This window comes from Lissotriton vulgaris, chromosome 3_1 (genome assembly GCF_964263255.1).
Source record: "Lissotriton vulgaris chromosome 3_1, aLisVul1.2, whole genome shotgun sequence".
Taxonomy (NCBI): Eukaryota; Metazoa; Chordata; class Amphibia; order Caudata; family Salamandridae; genus Lissotriton; species Lissotriton vulgaris.
Window position 1 is genome coordinate 1649245409 of NC_141689.1, and position 24902 is coordinate 1649270310.

Sequence of the window (24902 nt, forward strand, 5' to 3'; positions counted from 1 at the left end):
CAACTGCTTAGTGAATTACTAAAATATCCCAGAGCTCCCACCTCTCAGAGAGGTGGTTGTAGCCCTGAGTGGGACTAGGTTTTCCCACTGGGAGGAGAAAGCCCAAATGATAAAGCATGTCACCTTTGGTGAGTGAGGGCATTTGTCCTAAAAGGGATCGTTTCCTAATTAGATTTTTTTTCTTGTTATACAGTTGCACTTCACTTTAACCCTCACTTTTTCCAAGTCCTGACAGACCCAAGAAGTTTATTGTGTGATTTATAATCAAAATAGCCACCAGCCACATGGTCAAAGAACAACCAGCAAAGAGGCATGGCCATATCAAAGAACACATGCAGGCCTATGGCCAAAGCATACTGGCTGGCTACACAAAATGGCCGCCGGGCACATGGTCAAACAATAAGCAAGGAGGCATGGAAAACAAAGAACCCTTTCAGGCCTATGGACACTGACTATACAAAATGGCCCCTGGCCACATGGCATAGGGAACAAAGACAAATGGTGGGCTATGGCAAACACACTCAAATACTGGTCAGACAAAAGAGGCATGGCAACACAGGAAAAAAAGCACTAATTCAGCAATGCCCGAAAAAAAATTAACTGGGCTATAACATTTTACAACAACATACATCCTCCAAAGGCATCAACTACATTACCCCACCTATACACTACAGAAATAAACGTGAAATAACCCATCCCCCCAAAAAACACGTTCTAAATCCAATGCCATTCATGGCCTAAATGGTATTTCAATTCAACAGACACCACAGAAGCAGTTGTTTCATGCACCCATGATTAATACTGGGCCTACTGGCTAGAGGGCTCATCCAAAGACTAGGCAACTTAGTGAAATAAATGAATATTGCAAATGTATTAAACTGTGTAACATTTTTCTTTCCAAAGAAGAATAACTACTCACACAAAATAATAGGCCCCTACTGAAACTGCAGGCCACCCACCACAATAAATTTTAAAAATCAAATATTAGTACAAATAAATCCTGGTGCTTGTCCTCTATCAAACAAACAACACCCTTATACAACAGTTTTTGAACTGACTTCAGATATTACATAACCAAAGTGCCACTAAAATATATGTTGCAGACAAACAGAGTCATCCTTCTAGCTCCAGATCCAACTAAAAAAGTAACTAGGGGCTGGACAAAGCTTTGGGAGGAGCCTGGTGGAAAGAAACAGGAAGTTGTAGTCTCTGGGGAACTTCCTCTTTGTTGAAAGAAAAGTAATATAAAAAAGGGTTCCACGCAGAAAATAAACAACACAAATGGTCCATATGGGAAGTTTATTAACTAGTCGAGGTTACTCTCACTTTATTGTGTTTGACTACTTCACAAAAGAAGCGCCAGAAATCACTGGAGAGGAATAAAACATTGCATTAGCTGCCACAAAAGCTTGCAGGTGCTCACTGATGGAAAGCAAATCACATAGGCGCTCATGTCTGCTGGACAAATCTTGCTGTGTTTCCCACACACATGAAATGATGGGATGAGGGTGCCAATGGAAAATAAATTCAGTTGCGGAGTGCATAGTTTATCAGTAACTCCACGTTCTGAATTCCCCAAACTCTGTTCAGACTTTTATGCCCTGACTAGTTAAAACTGCACACACAGGTTACAATGACAGGTCTAAAGACATGTTTGCTAAGCTACTTAAGTGGATGGCACAATAAGTGCTGCAGGCCAACAAGTAGCATTTAGGAGCAAATTAATTATGCCAATTGGGTAAGAGCCAATTCTACTATGTTTAAAGGAGAGAGCACAAGCGCTTTAGCACTGGTTAGAAGGTGTAAAGTGCACAGAGTCCTAGGGCCAAAAAAAACGAGATCAGCAAACATAGAAGGGCTGAAGGTAAAAACTTTGTAGGTAGGCCACCCTAAGGCTGAAAGGTCTAGCATCAAGTTTATTAGTTTAGTATACTTTAGTTTTGTACTTATTTGAGCGATTTAGGTCGCAATTGGAAAAGAAGGTTGGTTTAGTACAATTTAGAATTGTGGGTTATGGGGGACTTACGGTGAGGGGTGGATCTATTGTGGTGAAGTGGGTGGAATTATATTTTTGTAAAAATAGTCACTTAATTTTTTTCTTACTTATGGGTTTTTAAATTATTATTATTATTATTATTATTATTATTATTATTATTATTATTATTTTTTTGTTGTATCATTGGTTGTAAATTTTACTGTAACATCTGTAAACTAGAATGCTCAACCTACGTACTATCAGAGTAGATACTGAGCTTGCATCTGGCCCATCACAAAAAGAGATTTGTGACATCAGCCTCTCTCTAGTCTACTCCTAAATTGACATGAGCTCCCTTACAAGCAGGTTAACCTGAGTGCAGGCCTCCGGTCCACCTTTCTCAATCTGTGCTAAAACACTGATGATATATTATCTCGGCTTCTACCCTGCATGACTTGATGTCACCTGAGAGTGTCCATACTCTCATTATCCAACAGTAGTAAATTCTCTGTACTGCCCTACAATCCTCTCCTAGTCACCACATACCGCTATGGTGGAATACTATTTAAAGCGACTAATGGAAACAGCAGATGTTTTTACAATATAAATACTGCAATGGCATATATCCAATCCCAAACCCAAGCACTCTTTCCTTACAGTCCATACCTGAGCAGAAATGTAGTTTTCCATCTCTCGTAAGACTTGCTGTTGCTACAGTTGTTTTTACAAATGGACTAACTGACGGTGGCCCTAAGAAACCCAAACAGGGAACCCGTCAGAGGAATAAAAGATTCTTATTCAGAATGGGGCAGGCAAACTAGCAAAGTAGTATTCTTGTTCTGAAACATGAACAAAAGAGAAAAACAGAGAGAGTAAGAAATCAAAGACATAGAAGTGCATAAATCAACATAGTGTAAAGGGGAACTTATTTAGTAAAGTGAGCACAATGAATGTTCAAGTCACAGAAGGAGTCTTCAATAGAATCACCAGGTATATTAATTCTCGATAGGGCATAAATTGTGTAAAACATAGTGCACCGTGCTTACCCTTGGTTTACCATTGTTATCCCCTTCCATGCTGATGACAGAACGGTTCCGTCATCAGCTACGGGTGAGCTGTGCTGATGACGGAACTGTTCCGTCATGACCACACCCAATTCTGAAAATGCAGCACAAGAGGAAAATATCCTTAGCAGCGATGAGGTTATAATTTATTCACTGTACTATGATGTCCCTTTCTGTCCAAGATAGGGGATATGGTGTGGGCAAGTTAGCAATGTTGGGTGACCTCACCATAGCAGTTTAATGTTGCTTGTACCACATTGACCCCTGCCAAATGTGAGATCTTTCAATGGGGGAAATACAATAGATAGCAGCAAAATTGATCTAAATCAATCAATCAGTATTTATATAGCGCTTCTTATCACCACAGAGGATATCCATGCACTAAGGTTCGTAGGCTATTTGTTGAAGAGCAGGTCTTGAGCCAGCTTACTGAAGTTCAAGAGTGATGGTGTAGTTCGGAGGTGTAGGTTGTTCCAGGACTTGGCGGTGAGGTAGGAGAAGTAGCACCCTTCATTGTGGCTTGTGTGGATTCAGGGGACCTGTCTGGTGGCGAGGGAGGCAGAGAGCAGATGTCTGGCAGGTTGTTGGAAAGTGAGGCGGTGGTTGATGTAGGCTGGTCCGATGTTGTGGATAGGTCTGTAGGCATGGGTGAGCAGTTTGATCTGGCATCTCTTCTGGGTCGGGAGCCAGTATAGACGTCCGAGGCGGGGGTGATGCTAGTCTGTTTGGGGAGGTTGAGGGTGAGTCTGAATTCTGTTGTTAGTAAGGTTTGTAGTTTCTCAAGGAGTTGGGTAGTGGTTCCTGCGTTTAGGGCATTTCTGTTGTCCACTCAACTGGTGATAAGGGCTTGGTGTTGCTAGGGATCCATCTTAGGAACTTTCAGAGCATACAGAGGGTGTGGAAGCAGGAGGATTATGATGGGTTGATCTGGTGCTTCATTATGTGTTTGGTGCCTAGGATGTGTTTTAAGGGAGTTGGTGTGGGTTCGAGTTCAGAAGGCCATTAGGTGTTGTCACATGGTGAGGTGTTCCTCCCAAAATTAAGCACTTCGGATGTGTCCGGGTTCAGTTTTAGACAGTTGGACCTCATCCAGTCGGCGATGTTGGTCATGATGTTCTGGAAGTTTGGTCTGGCGGTGGAGTGGTGTTCAGTGAGAGAGGGGATCAGTTGGGTGTCGTTAGGTTAGGGGATGATGTTGAGTCTGTGTATGCCGATAACGTCGGTTAGTGGAGTTATGTGGGTATTGAACAGGGTAGGGTTGAGGGAGGAGCCTTGTGGGATGCCACAAACGATGTTGTTTCACTCAGAGGTGAAGGGTGGTAGGCAGACTCTCTGAGTGTGTCTGGAGAGGAAGGAGGTGATCCACTTGAGGGCATTTCCCTGGACACTGAAGTGGTGGAGTCTTGTGATGAGGGTGTGATGAGAGGCGGTGTCAAAAGTGGCCAAGAGGTCGAGGAAAATGAGGGCATCTATCTCATCTGGCTCGAGAAGGGTTATGATGTCGTTGTTCGCAACAATGAAGGCGCTCTCAGTGCAGAAATCAAAGTGGGAAGAGTCAAGCAGCTTGTTTACTTTCAGGTGTTCGGTGAGCTTGAGGTTGAAGGCTTTTTCCAAGACCATTTTGGGGAAGGGTAGCAGGGATATGGTGTGGAAATTCCGAATTTCATGCAGTCGACAGAGGGCTTCTTCAGTAGAGGGTTCGCCTCTGCATGCTTCCATGCATCAGGGATGGTGGCCATGGTGATGGATGCATTGAGTATGTCAGTGAGAGCGATTGAAGATATCGTTGGGACAGAGGGCAGTCAGTACTCCGGAGTGGATTGCAGTCATGATGGCGGACGTGCTCAGTGCTGTAAGTTGCTTCCAGGCAGTGAGCAAGCACATTCTTGTCGAAGCAGTTTGCCAGGAGGTCACAAAGGATTTGGGAAGGGATGATGGGTTTTTTGGTGGCTGAAGGGCAGGCAAAATGCTAAAGAGTTCCTTCATGTGATTGTATCTAGCTTCTAAGGGCTTTGTTAGGGACTCCTTCTTGGCTTCTTCGAGGCGTAGGTTGTAATCGCTGAGGGCTGATTTGAAGGTGGTGAGGTCCCACATATTCCTGCTGGAAACACCATTGTTTTTCTAGTCTCTTACATAAACGTCTGATGGTCTGGTGTTCGGGGGTGAACCAACTGGCATGCTTTCTGGACCTGTTGATGCCAGATGGTTTTATGGGAGTGATGGTGTTGGCACTGCTGGAGATCCAGTTGGAGAAGTTCTGGATGGCCTGCTCCAGGTTTCTGGTGGTGACAGGTCTGGAAGTGCTGTTGGAAGTTGTCCACAGGGTCTCTGTGATTTTGTTTCATCGATGGTGGGGCATGGGGAGTTTGGAGGGCTTGGTGGTTGGTCATGGAGATATTGTGATGGCGGAATGAAAAATGATGTGGTCGGCTAATGTAAGGTCAGTGACATGGCTCAACATGACTGTCACTGGCTGTGAAAATTGGGACCGGTGTGTGTCCTGCGTTGTGTGTGGGTCTGATGAACAGCTGGGTGAGGCCAATGTGCTCGTGCACTCAAGGAGGCTGGTGGAGTTTGTGTCATTCAGATCATTGAGGTGAAAGGTGAGGTCGCCATAGAAGATCCAGTGTTTGGTGTTATGAGCTGGACGGGGACAATGAATTTGGAGATGTCATTGCAGAAGCCGGGTCGGGGGCATGGGGGCCTGTAGGCAGGGGTTCCACTGATGGTTGTCTTTGTGTCTTGTTGATTTGGAAGTTGAGGTGTTCCATGATTGTTGTTGTGTTGTCTTTGGTGAAGGGGAATTGAAGGATCCTAGTGGATGATGGTGAAGCCTCCTACCATGTCGGTTGGTGCGGTCTCTCTGTATCATCTTGTAGTCATGGGGTGCTGCTTGCGCAATGTCTGGGTTAGAAGATGGAGTAAGTCATGTTTCAGCAAACATTATATCCGAGGTGTGGGTGGTGAAGGTGTCCCAGATTTCTGTGGTGTATTTGCAGTGGGTTTGGGCATTGAGCAGTATGCAGTGGAGCTGTTCCTGGAGATAGGATAACAGCTGCATGGGAGAGGCAGGGGTGTCTATTTTGCAGGTGAAGTGGCAACAGCAGCAGGCGTAGGGTCCTGCAGTGGTTTGCTGAGAGGTGATGCAGTAGTTGTTGCTGGGGCTTCTAGGGGCTAGGACCAGGAACACGGCAGTGGCTTACGGATCGACAGCGGAAGGGCCAGGGTTCCTAGTTCTGGGCGAGTCCAGGAAGGGACAGCTGTGGAGATGGACTTGCTTTTGGTGCGCCTTCGGCATGCCGTTGGTAAACCGACAGCACGTGTCAGCTGCGCATCCACTCTGTCACCTCCATTAAGTAGCCCTCACAACTTGAGTGAAGATGATTAAGGTATTGATGGTTGGATGGGTAGGGAAAATTAGGGATATCTTTAGCGAGACAAGCATAGCATTCAGCAAGTCCATGCGGCTGGCATATTTGTTATGAAAGAAGACGACAGCTAAGCTGACCAACTAAAGGCTTGATTCACAAACGTAAACTTACACTTTTGTGTAAGTTTACTCTTTTTTTGGTATTCACAAACTATGAGTTTTTATTTAACTAATAGTAATTTTATGACTGTGAAGACTCCACACATAAATAGATAGACCTATCCTTTTTTTTTTGCATGGAGTTTTCCATTCAAGTAAGGAGTCTCCACAGCAAAAAACTACTATTATACAGTCAGAGCTTGTTCTTATAAAAAGGAAAAACATTGTATTATTCACATACTACTGAATACTATGCATTCATTTAGAAAGATGTATAATTATGTAGATATAAATACATGTGATGACACCTGCCGAACATTTGGCACCCCAGCAAGCTATAACCATATATCACAGTACTCATACACACATGCAAAGACACAATATAATTGATTGCAATTACAAATTGACAGGCCTACTAGCTTTGCCACAGTGTCATATATTACTAAAAGCAGAAACATTGTAATTTACCATTATAGAGGGAGTAATATCAACCCCTGTGAGACTTAGTGGAACTCTGTGGGGCATCTAAGGTGGTTGCTGTATTTCCTGTAGGCCCAACAACACTTTCAGAAATGGTGGTGCTGTGGTCCCCACTTTAGACACCACAAGGATAATATGCAGATTTTCTAACCCTTGTGTGGGCTTAGTAGGCACTCCACTGCCTTGGGCATGGAAAATGTATGACTGGCATTTCAGCTACCCAAATATCATTCTATTTTCTAAAATATAGCCTTCCACTCCATTGTCTTTTTTTAGGGTGCCCCAGTTCTACCTGTGGGACCAACATACCTTTTTTGAAGGAGGCCCCTGGAGGATCCTCAGTATACTGCAGTCCCTGCCAGCTGCCCAAGTTGTACTCCTCGTGTGACATCTAAAAGCTAGCTCAATTCTGCTGTGTCCCTGTCATGGGGTGTTCTTGCTTCAAATCCCAAAGGATGGGTTCATGGATGATCTTAGAGAATGTACTCCATGCATTTCCTCTCCCATTAAATATGTAATAAAATTGATGATGATGTGAAGACCCCTATAGGCATGGCCCTCCCCAGGGAATTTTCATTAATAGTAGGAAAGTGCTACTGAGTCCATTCTCTATTCAGTCCACCCAGTGAACCAACCTTTCCAGGCTTCCACCCTTGGCCCTATAAGGGTGATTTGCCTCATTCTGATGTTGCCTTACTCCTGGGGACCAAATATAGATACCAGGAGCATTTCCTTCAGGTCTATTAGGCTTCAAATGTGGCTTCCCTTGTTGAAGCTTGATTCTCAAGACTTCTTTCACCAGACCTGTCCTCTACATAGGCTCTTGATTCCCTCTCTGGATTTGGGACATCTTTCAAAGCCTCTCAAAAGGCAACACATAGAACATACTCCCTTCCACATACTCAGTACTCACAGTCTCCTGACTTCTTGCAGGGGATCAGTTTGTCAGCAAAGACATGGGGCAGTCCACAGAAGTCCCCAGGAACACTCCTTATTCCTCCTACTGTTTCTCAGGAACATATGATGGCCAGCGTCACTGGCCCTAGAGAGACCATTCCTAGTCCTGGGAGCCAACTGAAATTTCAAAGTTCCAAAGTTCATCCTTGGAAAGGATAAGGTGTCTGCTTCCTTCTAACTGTCCATTATTCTAGTGTTGCAGCCCAAGGTTCAATGTCTTCTCAAGTGTCTCTTACAGTGTGTTTTTTAAGTGGGGATGGAAAGATCAGTAAAGTAGACACCTCTTCCCACTCCCACCATGCAACATCACGACCCCACCCCTTACAACCCCTCCTGCACTGCATTCTGGGACATGTAAAGTTGGCAACTGCAAGTGGTCTATGGAACGACTGTACCTGGGAACCTCAGCCCCACTCCAAACTGACACAGCTGCCTGATCCCTTCTCATCAAAACTTCAAAAGAGTGCCCCTTCTGTGTTTGGCTACAGAGCTCTTGGCATTCCTACTTTGTTTCTGTGGGCTTGTCCAGGCCAGACTCAGTGTGAACAGTTAACACATACAGATTTCCTCATGACCTACCCTTTCCCAGTAACTGTTAATTACTCTATTTTGAGTGGGCACCTTTGAGCTTCATGTTAGCTAGCAGAGTAATTTACTAGCCCAGCACAACAGACAAAGGCCTGTGTTTTGATTATGGCTGACTCAGGGAACTATGATAATCTCCAAGTGCCATGAGTGAAGTCATTACAAAAATGAAAGGGGATCTGCACTTGGGGTACATGCTTAATGTAAGAGTCATACCTGACCACTATCTCTAGGCCTAAGTATGGCAAAACTGTGCGGTGGTGAAAATTTCCCCCATAAGCTGTGATGTAGTGATCATACAGTCTTTCAGTAAACACCACAGATTTAGACAATGAATGCCCACTGACATTATGAGACCTACACCCGGTCATCAGCACCAATCCTCGACAGGTCTCAGTGACAGGCAACCTATGGGTAGATACCGGGATGAGTTAGATGGTCGTCTCACACACTCACCTTGCACATGTGTACACATGTGTGCTCATATGTTCAAATGTAACCAACTCAGAGCCATTTACCCCAGATGTGCAGCAGGTGCCTTATCTTAAAAGGTGGACACTGGCAGTTTGTGCTCTTAGTCAACATCCATACAATTTATTGTGAGACTCAGTTGTTAAGACTCACTTACAGTAAATGTTCAAAACCAAGCCGACAAAATGCAAAAAATCCATGGCTATTTAATGTGTGGAACCCATTTACTATGGAGGTTTGCATCATGCTTGCACCATGCAACACGATAAATGCATGAAGCAAATCTCTAAGTGCGATTTATGAAGCCACGCAAAGCAAATTTGCATTGCTTAGAATGGCTTGAAATGTCTGGAGTATGGCAATGCAGCATTACTCTGCACAAGGGAGGTGTTCCATTGCTGTTATGTTAGGTGTTCTCACACAACTCCCAAGTTTTTGAGACATTCCCAGATTTACAAGGACTTGTAAATCTAGGAATGTGCCAAGATTATACGCCTCCCCAGGAGAGGCATAATGTGGAGAAATATATTTATTTCTCCTTGTTTTTTCTCTTTTAATTTGTGCTGCATTCTGCACAAGTGCAACTCAGACAAATCCGAGATACTTTTTTTCGGATGTCCATCGGATCCGGATTGGCAAGGGTGGTGGCCTGCCGACATGTTCCCCCCAGCTCATTCATCTGAGTCAGCTAAGAACCTGGGAATTAAAATAGACAACGGGCTCACGCTCAAATCCCAGGTGCTGACTCTCACAGGAACATGTTTCGGCATCCTCAGGATGCTCCGGAAGTTCTTTCCGTTACTTTCTGAAGAACATAGGAGAACAATTGTTCAGGCCCTCGTTGGATCCAGACTGGATTATGCCAACATCCTATACCTTGGTCTTATGGAATACCTCCTACAACGCCTGCAGGTGGCTCAGAATGCTGCCGCTCGAGCCATCTTTGGCCTGCATCGGCGAGCTAGCGCCTCGAGTTTACTGCAAACTCTACATTGGCTCCCCATCCGGAAGCGGATAATATTCAAGGCTATGACACTGGCCCACAAAGCTCTGCATGCTAAGGGAGCCCAATACTTGCAAAAGAGGCTGGCTTTTTACCTTCCGGCACGATCTTTAAGATCGGAGTCTCTTGCACTGGCAGTAGTCCCCCGAATAAAGAAAGCCCGCATCGGAGGACGGTCATTTAGGCTGTTGGCCCCTCAGCTACTGGAACTATTTACCTTTGTTTTTGTGTTCCACGTCCAACTTACTCGCTTTCAGGAAGAGTTTAAAGACCTGGCTTTTTACCCATTAGAGATTGTCTGCCCCATCTTAGGTTTGTGCCTTTTTACCTTTTCACTGTTATGTTTTGTCTGTTCTTTCTCCTAGGTCTGGAGCACAAAGCGCTGGGACACTCCTTTGGAGTAGCCGTGCGCTATAGAAGACCTATAATAACATAACATAACATAACATAACATAACATAACATAACATAACATAACACACATAAAAGAGGAAAAAGCCTCTCATGATTGTTTTTGTTCAAGAAGGCACCCCTATCAGTAAACAAATAATCCAGCCTACAAAACAGGCACCCTTGTGCCATGGTGCAAGGGTGCCTGTATTAGCGCTAGGCTGCCAATTCAGTGCCAGTTCATGGCGGTAAGGATAGGAATGTGCGTTATTGGATAAATATAACAGCACAAACAGATGATGGACAGAATGCTGAAGATTGCCAAGCATTTACCTTCAGTCACAGATCTGGGTTAAATCCATTACTTTTTTGCTCAGCATGCCACCCCAGCTTGGACCCAGCCATATGCAAGTCAGTCTTAACCCTTGGGAGCAGTCCAACCCGAATTCCCAGGCCAGATCCTACATGGATCAGAAAACAAGCATCCTGGGATCAGTTTCAGGGTGTCAACCCTCATCAGCCATGCTAGCTTGAATTCAACAGCATGCAAGCACAAAACCCACATCTGGGCATACCCTTGCCACTTAGGGTGACTATAGTGACTATAACAACCCAAAAAGATGATGGTCGAAATGCGGAACATTTTCAAATATTCATTCCTAGTCACAGATCTGGGCTTAATCCATAACTTTTTACTCACCATGCCACCCAAGTTTGGACCCAGTCATATGCAAATTAGCCTTGACCCTTATTAGACCTGGCACCTTGGCGTGGGTCTCCCTTCCATTTTTTGCTGTTGCCTCATGTGTTTCTGCTGGTTATAGATGCTTTGGGCACTGTGCCTATGCTATTTAGTGCCACATTGCAAGTGCTCCCTATGCTAAATTGATGTATGGATTAGTGATTCCAAGATTGGTTGGTTTGGTTTACTTGTCAGACCCTAGTACAGTGCACTGAGTGTACCCAGAGCTTGTAAACCAAATACTGCTGGTGGGCTTGCAGCACTGGTAATGCCACCCACAGAAGCAGCCTGTAAAAGTGTGTCTCAGGTCTGCCATTGCAGAGCCTGTGTGCAGTCTGGTACTGCCATGATGACTGGGCAAGTGCACCCACTCGCCAGTCCCTAAACCTTTCCTTTTCTGCACCCCTACGGTAGGCCCAAGGGCAGGGTGCATTGTAGGTAAAAGGTAGGACAAGCCCTGATGTGTGTGGCATATCCTAATAGTGAATTATAGCCATTTTCATTTTTCACTATTGCAAGGCTATCTGTTCCCCATTGGCCAGAATGAGCAGTTCGATTTTTACATCTTATATTCCTAACTGATTCAGGGAACTAGGTAGAAATTCGAGTTTAGTGTACTTGAACACAGAATGATCAAATACATATTTTACTGAAGTTGGTTTTAACAGTCTGTGTTTGAAAATACCATTTTTAGAAAGCAGGTATTTACCTGCCTAACCATCCAAGCCTGCCTCTTCAAAAGGAAAGAAGGAGTCATGTAAACAGAGTGCTCCAGGACTGACCAGAACTGGTTTGGACTAGGCAAAGACCTCTCTGTCTGTCTTGTGGAGAAGTGTGGCTCAGTGGTTAGAGGCGGCAGACCCAGAAGCTGAGATCGGCCGTGGACCAGGGTTCGATTCCCCGCCTCGGCGGGTCTTGGGCTCAAAAATTCCACGGAGTCGACAATTCTCGCTCTGGTGCCTACTCGACTCACAGGGTCACACTCTGCGACTCTGGGCAATAGCTTGCTTAATCTCCACTACGGCCCCTCGCGGCGGGATGCCTGGCTTTCACCTTGTGGATACCCGACCGTGGTATCTCACAGGGGAATACCAGGACGGGTTCCCTAAGCAAGTGCCTTGAGGCCCCTGGGTTAAAGCGCGCTATATAAATTGAAACACATTTACATTCAGAGAACAAAGAGAAACTGTGTATAAAAAGGGGGACCCAGACCCCAGAACTTTTCATCACTTTTGGGAAACAAGAAGAAACCTTTGCTGAGGAGAGGAACCAGTGAGACTGAGGAGAGACTATCCCTAAGCTGCAGTGCTGCTTGGGGGATTGGCCTGCTGTGGTTGCCTGACTGCCAAAGAAAGGAGAGAGGAACTTTGTGTGTACTTTCATCAACTTGTGAAGGATCTCCCAGGGCTTGAAAAAGAGCTTGCCTCCTGCTGCAGTCTAAGGATCAACAGAATTCACCCACCAGCTCCCCAAGAGGTCTTTGGAAGTGCCTGCAGTTGTGTGGGGATTTCTGAGGGACTGCGTGTCCCTAGGAGCTGGAAGCACGACCCACAAAGGAGAAGTGTGTTGCCGAACTGCCGCAGCCACTTCACAACGCGCAAGCGCCTCGCATCGCCAGAGAAGAGGATCAACGTTGCACGACATGCTGCCGCATTATTGGAGAAGCGTGTCGCAGCCGCTGTCATCGCATCGCTGGGAAAGCGTATCGCTGCTGCAAGCTGTCGCATCATTGCCGAAGCGCCTCGCATCGCTGGAGAAGAGGATCCACATCGCATCAGACACCGCCACATCACCGGGAAGTGTGTCACAGGGCCCATTGTGGCTCAGACGAATCATTGAGTTGCCTCGCGGCCGTCGGGCGTGTACGCATTGTGTCGCATTTAAGAGAAAACACCACAACTTTTTTTCATTGAACTGGATCTTTCTGACATCACGGCGAAGCGAGATGCATCGCCACGGAAGCGCAGTAAGAAACCGACCCATCACCTCCCCTCGCAGAGAAGAATCAACACATCCCCTATGCATCAGTAGGGAGCCGACGCATCACTGTTCTTGCATGTAAGGCACCAGCGCTTCACATTCCCTGCAACACTTTCGTTGTATAGCGTTACGCATCCTAAGGTACATTGAACTCAAAGTGTGGCATTTTTCATCTTAAGAGAACTAAGCAAATTCTATCATTTTTGAAGTACAGTTTTGTGGATTTTTGTCATTTGTGTTCTTGTGTTAAGTCTTTATAAAAATACTTATTTTTATACTAAAACTTTTGTGGTGGCGTCTGTGGTGTTGTCACTAGGTTACTGTATGTGTTCACAAATTCTTTTCACACTGCCTCTGAGATAAGCCTGTCTCCTCATGCCAAGCTACCAAGGGGGTGAGCAGGGGTTATTTTAGGAGTGTACCCCTTTACCCTGAGTAGACACAAGGGTCCCGATTTGTCAAAGGTGCCTACCTCTGACAACTAGACACCTCCAAATCTAACAACCCCGTTCCCCATGGGAACAGTCCAGCCCAAACTGCCAGGCAAGATACTCCCTGGACCGGACAACAAGCATTCTGAGACCAGTTTTGGGGTATCACAACTCATCAGTTAGGCTAGCTTGAATCTAGTGGAATAGCGAGCACGGTACCTATGCCTGAAAATAACCTTACCACTTAGGGTGACTAAAGCAACACAAAACAATGATTGACGGAATGCTGAACATTGTCATATATTCACCCCCAGTCACAGATAGGGGTTAAATCCATAGTTGTTTTGCTCACCATGCAACCCCAGTTTGGACCCAGCCTTTTGTAAATCAGTCTTGACCCGGATCCCCATGGGAACAGTCCAGCCTGAACTGCCAGGCCAGGTCCTCCCTGGCCCAGAAAACAAGCATCTTGGGACCAGTTTCAGGGTTTTATCCTCCATCAGTCAGCCTTACTTGAACCCAGTGGCATAGCAAGCATGGGTCCTATGGATTTAGATGCAGATCTCTGTCCTCAGGAGGAATGTTTGACATTGTCCAGCATTCTGTGCATCAATTGTTCTTTTTGCATTTGTTGCCCTAATTTGTAAGTGTATGCTCAGTTGTGATTCCCGTGCTCCCCATGCCACTGGAGTCAAGCTAGCCTGGCTGATGAGGGGTGATACCCTGAAACTGGTCCCAGGTTGCTTGCTTGGGGTCAAGGGAGGACCTGGCCATTTGGACTGGACTGTTCCCATGGCGAGCAAGGACATGGCTGATTTGCATATGGCTGGGTCCAAACTGGAATGACATGGCAAGCAAAAAAACAATGGATTTAGGCCCAGATCTCTTTACTCAGGGTGAATGTTTTACATTTTTCAGCATCCTGTCCATCAATTGTTGTTTTCGTATTGGATAAATATGGCACAATCCTGCCCTTTCCCTGTGATGCAGGCTAGTGCAGCAGGGTGATTTACTGCACTGACCTGCATCACAAGTTTCATAAATATGGCCTCCAGTGTGCTGTGATGCACATGTAGTCTGTTGCTTGGAAAATGGTCGACATGTCTGTCATGAGACAGATGGACTGAACAGTGCTCTTTTTTATTGCTTCTTGAAACAATTGCAGCACTTGAAGGGGATGCGCTGTCACAGAAACAGTAGAAAAATAGGTCCAGCTTGGACCTTCCCATTTTGAAAAGAGGGTTTCCACAAATTCCGGAAACCCCTCTCCTTCCACTAAGGAAAAAGGCAGAAGGTCAATCACTAATATTTTGGAAAGCTTCCCAATATACAAATGGAAATTTTCAAGTGTTAAGTAGTACAGTGATTTCCTGCTGACTGTAAACCTGATAGTACATTGCCCATGGAGCCTCTCAGAGAGGGGCAGGAATGTATCAAGTAAAACTATACAAAAACACCTCATTTCCGCCCACGTCCCATGGGGAAAAAACGGCACAGATGCGTGACGCATCAGTGCCGTAAAGGTGGCGCATTGCTGGAGTTGCATCGCAAGCGCGACGCAGCTCCAGCAAGGCTCGGGGGTGCCCTATCTGTCCAATGCTGCATCAAGCCTTACACCTGCTTCAAGCAGGCGCAGGGTTTTGATGCAGCATTGGCCTAAAAGTGGAGTGGAGTGGAGTGGAGTGGAGAAGTGTGGTTCACCGGTTAGAGGTGGCAGACCCAGAAGCAGAGGTCGGCCCGGGACCAGGGTTCAATTCCCGACGTGGCAGGGTATGGAACCAATGTCAGCGGGCTCGATAAATCTCGCCTCAGTGCCTCTCTAAACCATGGGTCCCACGCTGCAACTCTGGGCAATAGCTTGCTTAATCTCCACAATGGCCCCCTCGCTGCCGGGGATGCCTGGCTTCACCTTTGGGATGCCCAATAGGGACCATCTCACAGGGAAAGCCAGGAAGGGTTCCCCATCAGTACACAGCGCCAAGAAACCCCGGGGTGAGGGTGCGCTCTACTAATTCATATTAACATAACATAACATAAAAGTGACTGAGTGAAATCTTGTAGATTTCACTCAGCCACTTTTGCGAGGCGCACCTGCCCCGGAACGCCCACCCTGCGCCAGAACGCCCACATGTGGTGCAGGGCTTTACAACGTGACGAATCTGCCTAGATGCGTCACGTTTACGCCGGCATTGCGTGATGCAACGGCGGCTTAAACATGGCGCAAGTCCGACATAAATGTGCCCCTAACTGTTGTCTGTCCAGGGCCCATGGGTTCTCTGTGAGTGGCAGGGGAGGCATGCAAAAATTGAATACATTACTATAAAAATACCTGATTTCTCTCCAGGGCCAAGAGGCTCTTATTGTAGGCAAATTGTGGCAGACAAATCTCCATTAAAATATTAAATTCAACAGTTGGTTTGTCAGACAAAAATTGAATGAATTAAATATTAAATACCTGGTGTTCCACCAGGACACCTGGGAGGCAGGCAAAAATAGAAAGAAAAAAAAACAGCTGCAATCAGTCACAAGAAAATATAAATATATCGGGAAAAACATACTAGGAAAAAACTAAAAATGAACACAAAATATAATATCAATGATCCTAGAATATGGTTTTTAAAAGTTGAATAACATAATAAATATTCTGAAACTTAACGCTGCCAACCCAAAATGGTAGTTGCTCACCACATGGCTACCAAAGAATGAAACATGGAGAACAAAGACAAAATGGCCACCAACCCACATACACACACGCACATAACACACACACACACATGCACACGCATTAAGGCACACGTGCACACACACACTCCACCAAAATGTTAATCACTTTATGGTGCAGATTTATGGGGTCATGTCAGTGCTGCCTCCCTATCACTCACTGAGAATAGTTTTATCAGGCGTCTTCTGAGACTCCCTATGAGTACCCCCCTGACCCCCCTTCGGCTGGATTTAGGTTTGGTTCCTATCCAGGAGATTGTCTCAAATCGTCCTCTCCTGTATTGGAGACGTCTATGGTCAACCCCTGAGCTCTTGAGCTATAGGGAGGACCAGGGGGATCTTTTGTCCAGGGGGAGCTTGGGGAAAATTCCTTGGTTAAACCACATCAAGCATCTTTGCTACGCTCTAGGTAGGGGGGACATGTGATTGTCCCCCGAGGAGACTTGTGCCCTGTATTCCAAGAAATAATTGAGTGTGGCTCTCAAGCGCTACCGAATAGGACTCATAATGATAGACTCTTCCATGGGTAGGCTGACTAACACCTTTCTGGATATCAAGGCACACCCTCACTTTGAGAAATTTTTGGATGATATCCAGCCTCCCCTGGCTAAGAAACTATTTATCCAGTTTAGACATGGTTCATTGCCTCTTAGGGGCGTAACACATAAGTGGTCAAATGCCCTATATACCCCGAGTTCCTGCCCAGGGTGTGCGAGTAGCAGAGAGACAGATCTCCACATTCTGCTTTTCTGCCCCTTCTATGCCCAGGCAAGAGCGAAATGCATCATTCAACTTTGTAAGTCCAGGGGCCTTAGGGACTATAGGGAGGTATTCAGAATCCGTAAATATAATACCACGCCCTGATAGTGTTTGCAACTGCTAGATTTCTTTTGTCCAAGTGGTACTCGAGTGTGCAAAATTAAAAACTGAATGCCCACAAATCACCATTCCTGTGGCAGTATAAACATTGTAGAGAATGTGGTTCCTTATATGCACTTTGGCTAGGGTTTGCTCACGGTGAGCGCTAGTTCTTTTTTAACATAGTCAATCAAATTTTATGATTCACTTTTAACTACTTTATTAATTTTCTGCGTGCTAGGACTGAAATGTACGATCTTTTAAAGATCCTTATTTTTTAGCTGGAATTGTGTAATTTTTATCTGTAATTATGTATAGATGTCTTTTTATGGTATTTTACCGATAATAAAAGCTTTTGACTGACTGACTGTTAATTACTGGCCACCTATCCAGTAAAGAAAAAGTCATGGGAAGCAAAAACAAAATGGATTCCTATGACACGCACGTACAATCCGGGTTCCCAAAATTGTCATTGTCACATGGCCATCAAAGAAAACTGCATGATAAAAAAACACATGGCTTCTCTACCTCGGCTGAAGCCTCTTCCTCTCTTCCTCAGCAAAACTTGCAGGATTTCAGGGCAAGGATTGCAAAAATATGCACCCAAAATGTAACTAGGCTTATTTGTGGCCATCATTCAATGCTTCACCATTAAAGCCGCAACAATAATGCAAAAGAAGCTTATTAAGCTGAGGAAATTGAAACAGTGAGAAAAGATTAAACTAAACTTAAAAAATACCCCAAAGAGAATAACCCAACAATTGCCACTGTCAAATACTTTTAGAATGTGAAGAAAAACATTTAATTATCCATTTCACAAAAATAAAAACACCTGAGAGAGCGCAATTTGAATAAAAAGTATATCTGTACCATATTCATAAGCATATCGCATAAACGTATAAGTTGTAACATGAGTTAGCACTTGTAGAGTAAATTTAGCTGATGTAACCAATGTAATAAGAAATGTATTTGTATTCACTTTAGAAAATGCTTTAAATTAGAAGGCCCGTATACGTAGTGGGCTAATATAGAAATGTGTAGAAACGCTTACGAACAGCAGAACGTGCTAAACAGAATTCATGTATAATTCTAAATGGAGAAAGCGGCGAGAATGTAAAACGAAGAAATGTGCAGAGCATATATAAAGATGTAACGAAGGAGAATATAAAGTTATATTCTATGTAAGATGCATTCGCTTATAATCAAGGGATTTGCTAAATTAGATTATATATAAATGTGTGTTAAAGGTTATACTGTGTAGAAGAGTTTGTAGGAATGTTAGAAGAGTTTGGTCATGTGTGATTCTAACCTGACTGACCAAGGGTTCGCAGGAGTGTAGTCCGCTGTATGTAATTTAGTGGGCTCACAGGAATCGTGGATAGCTTTGATCTGTACGTGCGAGCCAAGAGTCAAAGGTCTTGTTAAATTTAAGGTGACAATGCTAGACGAAGTTTATGGCCTAAGTGAGATAAGAGACGTTTGGAATTTGGGTCTTGTTTAGAAATGACCATTCACAGGACCAAATGAGGTTAAGAACATAGTCGTAAAGAATGAAGTTCTGATGAGGTGATAGACTTTGCTCTGAAAGTGTCAACTGGAATGTCAATGAAGTCACCAGCAAGAAGACGAAGATGGCGTCTAAGAAGAAAGGTCAACTTAACGGACGACGCGAAGAAACGAAGCTATGGAAAGACCTAGAGAATGACATCATATGTATGTGTATGCGGTGGGCGTCAAGGGGCGTTCCATCCATACGGTGATTGTGTATTTAGGGACAGCACCCAGGGGAGAAGAGCAGCACAAGAACTCAGCGCAGATGGCTTGAGGAGTCATAGAGAAAGAACAGAGCGCAAGAGAGCAGTAGGCCGAGGACCCTTAGAGAGCGGATGGGTAGGCAGAAAGGGTACTGCTTCTCGACATAAGTTACCATTAGAGGCTAAGAGAGTTTGAACTTCTTTGGAAGTCAAACTGCTGACACCTTTTTTTAGGGTAATAGGAACTTGTTAGTAGGGATGTCACCTAGCATAGAGTAGGGACAGATTTAACTTGTATTCTTTTCTTTTGTAGATGACGCAACGGAACCACTTTGTGTCTATGCTTTTCAATCTGCTGATTCTTGACTTGACTTTGATCGTTTTCTTTTGTAGACTTAGGTTCTTTAGGGAATTTATGTTCCTTTTAGTTCCTGTGTATTTGTTGAATCTTATCCTGAGAGGATTGTATATGCACTTAATTCTGATTTTATATTAAACTTTTTTAAACTTTATCAGTCGTAAGTGGTTCTTCAGAGTTGCGTCAGTCTATGGGGTTGATTTAACCTATGTGGGGTTTGCCTTTTACTCAATGACATAAAATAATCGATCCAAATAGATGAATGAGATAGGTATCTAAGTAATCAGAAAAGATATTAAAATCTCATTCCCCGCAGTTGGTAGCAGAGAAAGATGGTTTTCTTCTTGAGGAAGGCAACCTAGGTCAGGTCTAGATTACCCCAAGGTCCCTAGTCATCGACGACCAGAAGAAGAATCCCTGCCGAAGAAGGTGCTGACGGTGCGTCGAGAGAAAAGCAGCAGAATCGGTCGAGAGTGAGTATAAGGGTCATGCGTTGCCAGATTGCGGTGTTTTATGTTGTACCTGTGTTGTAATGTCAAGCGGAGTTGAATGCCTGTAGTGTGATTGAGGGAAGGTTGTGAGCGCGCGCAACCGGATAAAATCTTAAGTCCAGAGAGGGCTTAAGTGGTTCGGGTGTATCGAACACCCAGAGTAATTTGTCTACCATATTAAAGGGGGTCATGAGGTACCATTGATCGCCCGCAGACCGATGATAGGGGGAGTGTTTGAGTGAGTGTATGAGTAACGGACGCTGGTCGTACGTTTACTGTGTGTAAGTAACCTATCAGTTAAGGCGAGCGTCCGAAGTGAGAGGAAGACGTTTCGCCAGTTGAGGTGACAATTACAGTTAGACTGTGGCCGTACAGTCAGAGAAAAGTGATCGCTTGGACGGAAGTAGTCATTTTTCGGCGTATGAATGAGACGTATGCAAGACCGCGAGGCAAGCTGAGAAAGGAGGGGAACTGCTGCAGAGGGGACGAGTGACGTCAGCGTAGAGCCGCGCTGGGATTGGCCGGTCAGCGTAGAACCGCGCTGGGATAGGCTGGTTAGCGAGAGCCGCATAGGGATTGGTGGTTGACATCGGGAAGTAAACAAGGAAGAGAATTAATAAGGAAAATCGTAGATTACTGAAAATGAAGTGTTTTAAGCGTTTAAGGGCGATCTTTAAGAGAGATAGAGGAAACTTGTATGCAGGAGAAGAAGCTCCACCAGAAGGCACACCAGCTTATCATATGGCTGTGAATGTAGGCTTACACTCGATACTATGGATCTCCGAGTGGAATAAGCTAACAGAAGGGAATAAGGAACTGACGTTTCCGAGATACGGGACGTTTAAGCTAGAAGTATTGAACCAATTGAAAGCAGTAATGCTCGCAACGAGACCTCTACCGAGGCCAACACAGTTCGAAGCCCTTAGTGCATGGTTTAGAGCAGCACACGAAAAAAGCGTGAGTAGACGCCAAGAAAGAGTGAGACGATCGGTAAAGGCAGTGCAGGATGCAAAATGGGACGGTGAAGCTAAAAAGTGGAGAGTGCAAAAGATAGAAGCAGATAAACTGTTCACAATGTTAGAGACTACGAGAGAAAAGAAACCTCTAGAAGAAGATGAGGATAGCGAGCCAGATGAGGATCTGATAGAGAGACTATTAACAGATAGACCACCTCCGTACAACAGAGAAGCCGATAGTCCCGAATTGCAGCAAGGGGACGGAGCTAGATGGGGGGAATATAAACCGCTCCCAGTAACAGAGTGGGATACCAGGAAAGGTGAGGAAGTACCTCAATCTAGTCCCGAACAGAGAGTAGTGGGAAGATTCGTGGTCCAGAAGGTGCCAGAAACACAGCATGCAAGGTCGTATCAAATGCCAGATGCTCTACAAGTACCTGTTACCATAGGTCCTATAGTGTCAATCTACAACCCAGAGGGAGCCCAGCAGGAGGAACAGGCACGATGGGACAGGGAAAGGGCAGAGATGGAAAGTAGGAATAATACGATCAATTCCCAAAGGCAGTTGCTAGCACCAAAGAGTCGGAGTACCCCATTGGATTCAGCAACAGGTCCCTGGATAGAACAGGGGGGTCAAAGAGGACAGATGGATTTGAGGGGACCGAAACCGAAATCCTATAAGGAATTAAGGGAGTATTTGAAAGAATGGGATGCTGCCGAAGAGGCTCAGAATAAAAGATTAGAAACAGGAGCAGAATGGAGAGACCAGGATAACAGGATCCTCTCTCACTGCGGAGCTGGCGAAAGCAGCCCGGAGTGGGAAAGAGGAAGTCAAGGAAGCAAAGGAGATACTTGCCATACCACCAGTGGCAGCAGACAAATGTGCGATGACAGGAGCGCAGGGTGTGGGGGAGTGCCTCGCCCCATCCTTAGTGAGGGGGAACGAAGGACGCAGGAATACCGAGATAGTTTCAGGTGCACTCACCATGCCCCGGGCGAAAATGTGCGACATTGGAATCACGAGAATATAGGGAGTCGCGAAGGGTCTCGCCATACATCCGGCGATCACGGACGAGATCGCGGGAACATGGAGGACCGTGAAGGATCTTATCGGATATTGAGCGACACCAGACAGCAAGGGAGTTGCAGTGCTTTAGAACAGAACGGGGGATCCTATCTCGCACCTAAAGAATCCGATCCGAAAAGACAGGATGCAGTGATGGGGAATAGATCCTTGTTCCACCATACCCCAAGGGAGGATGGAAAAGCTTGGGATCTAGAGAGGTGGGAACAAAGAGAAGCAAGAAGAACTCCTCATAACTCACCTGTGCTCAGACGTAGGACTCGTAGTGGGGGTGAGAGGGATGTAAAAGAACCACCTAGGAGTGAGCTACTGAGAGCTGAGATAAAAGCAAAACGGCTTGATGTAATGAGTTTAAAATCAGACTTGGATGAAATCATAGACGGCACATTGCCGATGGAAAGGATAGAGCTGTATGATCATGATGAAATACTGTTTATGTCTAAGGACGTTACTCGGAAAGCAAGGTCAGCTCATGAAAAATTATCTGAATTGGCAGACAGGTATATGATAGACATGTCACGGACTAAAGCTTTGCAGGGTAACCATAGGCTAACTTGCACGGATCAGGATCTAGATGAGCGTAGAACGATCGCGCTGAAAGTACACATAAAGGAACTGATCCTGAGTATCAGAGTATGGAGGGATTTGGATAAATGGGAGGAAAGATGGTCTAAGAGGGGATCCGTCAGAAGGAGTACACTTACGAGATCCCCAGATGGAGAGCTAATGCGAATGGAAGCTTTCCCTTTGCGAGAAATCGCGAACGGAAACTACGTCCATGTGCCCTGGAGTAGGGGGGATTTAGCGGCATTTACCAATTCCTTTCCAAAGCTAAGAGAGAACCCCGTTGAGTGGTATAAGCAGGTAGAGAAGTTTGTGAAGATCTCTAAGGTGCTGTGGATCGATTTGAGCACACTGTTTGATATCGTAGTACCCGGAGATTTGTGGACGGCATGTAAACTTAGTATCGAATGGCCCGCTTGTGAGCCTCCGAGGGATGCCCGGACAAACGGTCCATCAGATAGAGTCATGGAAAAATACGAGAGAGTAATAGCATGGCTAAAAGAGAAAGTGCCGGTGCAGGACATAGACTGGGTTAAGATAGATCGAACAACTCAGGAACCTAAAGAGACAGTTCACGAGTTCTATGAAAGATTGCTGAAAGCATTCAAACAGTACAGTGGGTTGGATGTGATGGACCCCAAAGACATAGGACAGTTTGTGTCGAAGTTTGTCCTGGGATTGAGACCAGACATAAGTTTGATGATTCAACAACATTTGATCTGTTGGCAAAACAAATCTTTAGATGAGATTCTGAGGTATGCGAGGTACTGTAGCGATGAAATAGATTCGAAGGCAAAGAAACTTAAGGAGAAGCTGATGCTGGTGCAGATGCTATCAGCTGGAAAGGGTGGACAGCGGCAACAGGGAACAGGAACACTAGGAAAGAAACAGAATAATCAAAGCAGAGATGAGGAAGAAAGACCGAGACCGAGAATAGATATCGCGACACTGAAAAAGACAACGAGGTGTCATCAGTGTAACGAGGTGGGACATTGGAGACGCGAGTGTCCTTATAATGTCGAGACGGGCGAATTAGAACAGGAGGAGGATGAGATTCAGAACAATGTGGTTAAGGGAGCTGCAGTCCCGAAGGGAAAGTTTGTCAAAGGGGGGACTCAGACTCCTCGAGCCCCGTTTCCTCAACCGCCTCGTATCACAAACGGAGGGAAAACCTATAGACAAATGCCATTGTTCGTGGGAGGAGAAGAATGCTACTACGTTGATCCTCTTACTGGACAACGAGTGAATAGGGATGAAGACTGTACTCTAGGAGCAGCCCTGGAGGTAGATCAGAGAGGACCATACGTGGAAGCTGAAGTAGCTGGATGTCCTACGACCTTTTTGGTGGATACAGGGGCCACTCGATCCACTTTGAGATCAGCGGTAGTCCCAGGTCTGCCAATGTCGGGAGAGACGATTCAGGTGGTAGGAGTCGCAAATAGGAGAATGACGAATCCTCTGACAGAACCAGTGTCAGTGAAGATAGGGAATTATAGTGATGAACATCAGTTTGTGATTTGTGATTCTAGTCCTGTGTGTTTGCTAGGAAGAGATCTGTTGTGTAAATTAAATTGCACAATATATTGCACACCTGAAGGAGTAGAAGTGCAGACTAACGATGATGATGCAGATTTCAAGGTTGTAAACTCGCAGGAATGCGTGGAACTATATCCTACCTTAACGGTGGGGGAGCTTCCACAGGACCTGAGGGAGAAAGTGTCAGCTGAGGTGTGGGATTTTACTGGAGAAGAAATAGGATTGATCAAAGGGGTAGAACCAGTAAAGATCATGGTAAGACCCAATGCCGAGTATCCAAGAACACCACAATATAAGTTGACACCGGAGACGATTGCAGGAATAAAGCCTGTGATCGAGTCCATGATTAAACAGGGAATACTGAAGGAGATCGTGGGAAGTCCATGTAACTCCCCGATTATGGGTTTGCAGAAGCCTAGTGGAAAATACAGAATAGTGCAGGACCTTCGAAAGATTAATAATATCGTTGTTTCATGTTGTCCAGTGGTACCGAATCCATCAGTGATATTGTTTCAGATACCGTTCCAAGCTGAATGGTTCACAGTGATAGACTTATGCCAGGCTTTCTTTTCGATTCCTTTAGATGAGGATAGCCAATATCTTTTCGCTTTTAAGCTGGAAAATCTCGTTTTAACATGGTGTCGTATTCCCCAGGGGTATACAGAAAGCCCATCGATTTTTAACCAGCTGCTGAAGAAAAATCTTGAAAGTCTAGTGCTGCCCATGAACTCGGTTCTGGTCCAGTACATAGACGACCTCCTAGTGGCATCAGAAACTGAGGAAGCTTGCAAAACAGACACCATCACCTTGTTAAATCATTTGGCCGAGAACGGACACAAGGTGTCTCCAAGTAAATTGCAGTATTGTCTGACCGAAGTGCAATACTTGGGCCATAGGATTGAAAAGGGAAAACGGAAGGTGTCTCCAGACAGAATAGAGGCGATCATGAAAATGAACGCGCCTAAAACACAAAG